At 41.3% G+C, this 6747-nt stretch overlaps 1 long non-coding RNA gene across 1 annotated transcript; it reads left to right on the forward strand.

The window, feature by feature from the left end:
• The first annotated feature begins 20 nt into the window (after positions 1–20).
• LOC135262386 (uncharacterized) lies at positions 21–1695 on the forward strand. The gene is made up of 2 exons (XR_010332202.1): positions 21–310; positions 1093–1695. It is a non-coding gene; the product is annotated as an uncharacterized LOC135262386 (long non-coding RNA).
• The last annotated feature ends 5052 nt before the right edge of the window (positions 1696–6747 follow it).

Below are 6747 nucleotides of genomic sequence, written 5' to 3' on the forward strand. Positions count from 1 at the left end.
GGCCGCGTCACTTGGCTACTGTTGAGTATACCAGTTGCATACAGTTATATGCAGCTTGTATACTCAATAGTAGGAAATTAAAGTTTTACCCAGTTTACTGAACCCGAATCAGTTCCAGCTTTTCCACGCAATGGTACAAAATAGTAAGGTTGAAAAAAACATTTGGGTATGGTGTGGATCATATTCGGAGGGGGGGCTAGATCTAATTAAGCATGGAGTTGGTGCAGCTATAGCCTCGCAGCCTGCACTGTGCTAATTACATTATTCAGTGTGATCAGTGTGGCCTTGTGGAGAAGAAGAAAAACAAAGGGTTGTATCATGTTTTATAATATTATTTATCAATCGTATTTTCACTTATATGGTACATTTCAGAAGTAACTTTATTATCGTTATTATGGTGTAACCTAGATTATGAGGTATTCAACAATTAATGTCATCTAAACACACTGATCTAGAATATATGGCTACAGTAAGTAATGCTATAGTATTTATAGTGCTGGACTGCTGAACTGACATGCTAATATTGCATATTGAGCGTTTAAGCTTGGAGCAAATCTGATGTTGCTACAGTCATAGCCTAATGGAATTTTCAAAACGATGACAACAGTTTGTTCATGATTTATGCATAGAGTTGTTAAAGTAATCCGTTGAACAAAATTCTTCTTGCCTGCTGTGGATTTACTGGTTAATTTTACTGATAACAGGCATATTAAGAGAGGTGACAAATTAAAGGAATAAGGTGCCACCACGAGCCCCCAGAACAGCTTCAATGCACCTTGGCATACTGCAGATTCTACAAGTCTCTGGAACTCTACTGGAGGGATGGAACACCATTAATTTTAATGATGGTGGTGGAGAGCACTGTTTAACACATTGGTCCAAAATCTCCCATAGGTGCTCAATTGGATTTAGATCTGTGTACTGCGAAGGCCATATTCACACCATATTAATTTTCATCAAACCATTCAGTAACCCCTCATGCTCTGTGGATGGGGGCATTGTCATCCTGGAAGAAACCACTCCCATCAGGTTAGAAATGTTTTATCATAGGATACAGGTGATCACTCAAAATAACTTTGTATTGATTTTCAGTGACCCAGGGGAGAAGTGGACCCAAACCATGCCAGGAAAATGCCCCCCACAGCATAACAGAGACACCGGACCCCCCCAATGGGTCAAGCATTCAGGCCTGTACCATTCTCTTGGTCTATGCCACACATGCACTCTCACAATAGTTGAGAATATGGTGATGAATGACTTGTCTGACCATATCACTTTTTTCCACATTTCTGTAGACCAGTGCCTATGGTTTTTGCACCACTGAACTCTCAAATGTGCATTTGTCTTTGTAATGCAGAGTTTATGCACTACAACCCTACTGTGATATCCCTGTTTATGTAGTTGTGGATGGATTGTTTTTGCTGATGCAATCTGATCACGTCCTGCATTGACATTCTCAGTCACCTAAGGAAGAGTTGCTTTTCTCATTTTCCTTACATATCGCACTAATGCATGAGCATCACAGTCATCGAATGTGCGCTTTCGGCCACAATTTCCATCCCTTACTGATGTCTTTCCCATAGATTTAAATGCAGATATCACTTTAGTCACTGCTCCAATTGAAACACTGGCCAGTTGAGCAGTCTTTGTAGCTGAAACTCCTGTACCCCAATAATAAACCCTCTTTCAAAGTCACTTAGATCCTTGTGGCAAACACGCCTGCCACAGGCCACCGAAGTGGCTTTCTTTGGGGCCCTCCAGCACAGAGACACAGGGAGATGATGTTAAAACAGTCCACATTTATTCCACGAGGGTTTGGCAAGATGGTAAAGCCAAATGAGCAGATGTTAACCCTGTCATGACGGAAGCTCCCTGGTGTGGGTGGGGATGGCAGATTTAACCTGTGCGCAGTGATTACCTCACTACGCACAGGTGCAGCCACTCCTGTTCCTGGGTCCAATTAGCCTGGCCAATTATCTAATTCTTCACCAATTATCCAATTGGCCAGGTCTAATTAGCTTGACCCAGGGCAGGTGTGGCTGCTTAAACCAGCCATCCCCACACCACATACCCCCAACGCCAAACTGAGGCCAGGGAGAATCACTGGCCGAAGCCTACCCCCCCCCCACCCCGCACTCCCAACAAAGCAACAGACAAATAAAAATAAAAACTCTAAACACGCTAAAAAAATTAAAAAAAAATCAGGGTGGGTGGCCCCGGAACAGTCCAGTACATGCGGTGACCCTCCTTCGGACAACAAGGCAGCCCTTCTTCCTCCTCCCTCCTGGAGCACGGGAAGTCCTGGGCTGCTCTGCTGGCTGGTGGGGGCATCACCGGCTTGGGCTGTTCCAGGGGCTGTGGTGGGGTGGCTGGGCTGGTGGGCTGGTGGACTGGCCGTGTGGTGCTGGGGACCAGGAACCCTCGTGGCTGTGGTGGCCGCCAGTCGGCTCTGCTGGCAGGCGGCTGCAGGCTTATCCCCTCATGGGCTCCGGGCAAACCAACCAGGCCAAAACAAAGAACTAAAAACAACCAAAACGGACAAGAAAGGAAGCAAAACGGCGCGGCCACCGCTCGTGCGCCGCCCGTGGCTGACCCGCCTTCCCGGCCAAGTCCAGCTCACGGCGCGACCACCTCTCGTGCACCGCCCGTCGCTGACCTGCCTTCTCGGCCAGGTGCAGCTCCTCAGCATCCCAGCTGAGGATTGCCTCCTTCCCCTCCCTGGTCATCTTCAGCCCCCCATTTTTGGCCCGGAGGATCCACCCGAAGCCCTGTCGGGAACACCTCAGCCGCCCCTCCTCCAGTGTGCTTCCTGGCTGGCCCTCCTGTGCCTCTTTGCCGTGCCGGAGGAGCCCCACGTTGGGCGCCACTGTGGCAAACACGCCTGCCACAGGCCACCGAAGTGGCTTTCTTTGGGGCCCTCCAGCACAGAGACACAGGGAGATGATGTTAAAACAGTCCACATTTATTCCACGAGGGTTTGGCAAGATGGTAAAGCCAAATGAGCAGATGTTAACCCTGTCATGACGGAAGCTCCCTGGTGTGGGTGGGGATGGCAGATTTAACCTGTGCGCAGTGATTACCTCACTACGCACAGGTGCAGCCACTCCTGTTCCTGGGTCCAATTAGCCTGGCCAATTATCTAATTCTTCACCAATTATCCAATTGGCCAGGTCTAATTAGCTTGACCCAGGGCAGGTGTGGCTGCTTAAACCAGCCATCCCCACACCACAATCCTCTTTCCATCTTGATCCAAAATCGAGGTCAACTGGGCCTGCTCAGCATTTTTTTACATGCCACAGAGCATGATAAAATGTTAATTGTTCAATTGTATCATGCAGTACACCTGTATGGAAGTATCTGTATTTCTTCTGTTTCTCCACTTATTTACTCAGGTTTTTCCTTTAATTTGTCACCCGTCTGCAGGTGCAGCATATAAAAAAAGCAGACACAGATTTCTCAGTTATTTCAGTCATTGCCAAACTCTCCAAACTCCACTTGAGATGAAAAACACCAAAATGTGCTTTTCACTGTGAATAAAATTTTTAAACAAATGTTGATTTAATCTGGGCATATAGAAAGTCATCCTGGCCATAATTTGTCATCCTACCACAAGATGTCAGTCTTTACATATACTAATTCTACAGCCATGTCTCATGATGCAGTTGTGACTGAAATCTAGTGAGCAAGTGAACCGTGTGTCCATCTTTCCTTCCTGCTGGACTCTTACTTATTAATGGGTGTTGGTCACTGAAGGTTTAGGGCACCCTATTGTTCTGATTTCATATCCTTGTTTTTCTATGTGTTATGCAACTCTTTAAAAAACATTTTTAATCCAAGATTTTCCTTCCTTCTCAATTTGGAATAATTGTAGAGAACAAAGGCAAGCATGCATTTTCATATTAGGTGCATACTGCTGTTAACTTTGTAGTACACCAGTTCAGCTGTTGTGTTAAAGTGGTATAATTCAATATGTATGCTTTATGCTGAAGTTTTCCTGTGCACGGTCAGAGTAAGACAATCACAGTGATTTAAGCTCTTCCGCCTTGGGCAATGCCGTGGCCAATTATACGCCATCCTGGGTAACTGACTAGTGCTGACTTGATAGACCAGTGATCCAGTGTAGTGTAATGTTTGAACTGGGTTTTTAACCCAGAGTTTGTGGATTCGACATTGTACCCTTGAGCATGGTACTTAACCTGAATTGCTTTTGTAGATATCCAGCTGGGTAATGGATTGCATGTAAAATGTACTCTTTGTAAATTGCTCTGGATAAGTGTCTGCTAAATGCCAAAATGTCATGTAGTGATGCACCATGGATGTGGTGTGCATCACTACACTAAATAAGTGTTTCAGCAAGATGAGCTGTCAGCTCTCTTTCTCACACAATATAGTTAAAAAATGAACAGGCTTTTAAGCCACCTATGATGAGGTGCAGTGTAGCCTATACAAATATATCAGCTAGAAGTGACAAAGTATTAAGCTTGCAAACATAAAATGACTGTGTGTATTAGAAAAACAATAGAAACAATTCCCCCATACTGTTTTTTGCAACAAATGTTTTGATTTATCTTTGCCTGGTTTCTGATCTAAATTGCATTTTAACAAGGATAAATGGCCTAAGTCATGTTATATAGCAGCTAAAATGAAATGGATGTACAGGCATCATGTTTTTCTAATAAATATGAAATTTATGTGTATTCTTGTATGGAAGAGGCATTGATAATTGACTCAGATTGTCTCAATGTCTAATACACATTCCCCGAAAAAGCTGTTCTCAAAAAATGTAATCAAAAATTCAAAGTGTAATGCACATGCCATTATAAAAACAGGTATTATTGAACAACAATTTTAGATTTTGTGACTATGTATAAATAAATGCAGCTGTAATTTCTATTATAAATACAACACAAAGAAAAAAAAAAACCCCAGAAAAAGAACATACATAGTAAATACGTACAGAATTTAGAGGAAAATTCCTGTTAGGGCACATTTTTTCATAAACTTTGCAAGTGATGTTGCCCCCATGTGGAATCCCTGGAATGCATCTTTATCTCTGTCTCCACACACGTCCACTGCCTGAAAAAGTGTCAGATACTGTCAGGAAAGACAATCATTCAAACCTTCCAACGGCATGCTGAAAAAGCTGTCCTAGCGAAGACTGAGGTACAAGGGAGGAAGAATATGGTGGGAGAAGAACAGCTGAAAAAGGTGTATGATTATCAAACCAATTGTTCATCAATCAAGTAATGATACTGCTGTTGTCCGAAAATACAGTTGGGAGAAACTGCTGTTGTCCCAAATTACAGTATGGAAAAACTGCCATTGTCCCAAATTACAACATACTCTGGCTCCCTTAGCTCTCTGTTATGTTGGGATGCAATGATTATGGAGTCCAGAAAAGCATGCAGCTGGAAGGTATTGTAAGGACTGTGTTGTATGATGATGCAGGACTCAGCGGTGGCTTATGGCTGATGGCTGTGTCAATTGCTACATTCCCATTGCAGTGTACAATACCTCATATTTTGCTGCACTGACTAACAAATGTCATGGTAAATTTCATAAGTACATGGTACATTTCATAAGATATATTTTTTTTGCTTCTTTCTCTGACACTTTCTCTTTTGCTCTGCACTGCATGGTGTTACATTGTTCTTCAGCACAGTTCATTGGTGGCCACTTCCTCTCCAAAAGCTCTGATAGATAAATGAAAAGTTATTTGTTTTGCACAGGCAAGGTGTGAATGAAGTAAACTGGAAATTATATTTAGATATTTTTAAAAATATATTTTCGATGCGAAAAAATATTTTATTTGGAAAAATAATAAATAGTGCATAATTTGTTTTTCAAAGATGGTTTACCCTGATTTACCATGTTTCTATTTTTGAAACTTTTACACCAGTTCTGTTTTCCATGTATTATGTCTATATTTCCACAAAGGAATTATTTTATCACAAAATATTATTACCCTGATTTACCATGTTTCAATTTTTATGCCAGTTCTGTGTTCCATTTACTATTTCTGTAATTCCACAAAGCATAGATACTGTTACTTTATCCCAAAATATGATAATTACCCTGATATACCATGGTTCACCCTGATTTACTATGAATACATGTTTCAAACTTTTATGCCAGGACTGTGTTCTCCAGCAAGTTATTTGCCATGATTAGTCTTTCAAAAAATAGTATATACCACAATTCTGTTTCCACAGATGATATTTACCATTATTCAATTTCCACACAGGATATTTACTATAATCTATCATGATTTGGCATGTTTCCATTTTTGAAGCTTATATGCCAGGATCTTGATCTGAAGAAGCAAAGTATTTGTCATGATTAGCCTTTTGAAAATGGTGTTTATCATATTTCTATTTCCACAAAGGATATATAATATTATTTTATCGCAGATGATAATTACCCTGATTTACCATGGTTTACCCTGATTTGCCGTGTCTTTATATTTGAAACGTTTATGCCAGTTCTGTGCTATATGTACTATGTCTATATTTCCACAAAGGATATATAGTATTATTTTATCCCAAAATATGATAATTACCCTGAATTACCAAGGTTTACCCTGATTTACCATTTTCCTATTTTTAAAGGTTTTATGACAGATCTGTTTTTCAAGCAGGATATTTATGACAATCATAATTTTCAAAAATACTATTTACCATGATTACATTTCCACAAATGAAATTTCCCTTCATTTCATTCCCACAAACCATTATTGGCTATGTTTTA

Source organism: Anguilla rostrata, chromosome 9 (assembly GCF_018555375.3).
Source record: "Anguilla rostrata isolate EN2019 chromosome 9, ASM1855537v3, whole genome shotgun sequence".
In the NCBI taxonomy this organism is placed as follows: domain Eukaryota; kingdom Metazoa; phylum Chordata; class Actinopteri; order Anguilliformes; family Anguillidae; genus Anguilla; species Anguilla rostrata.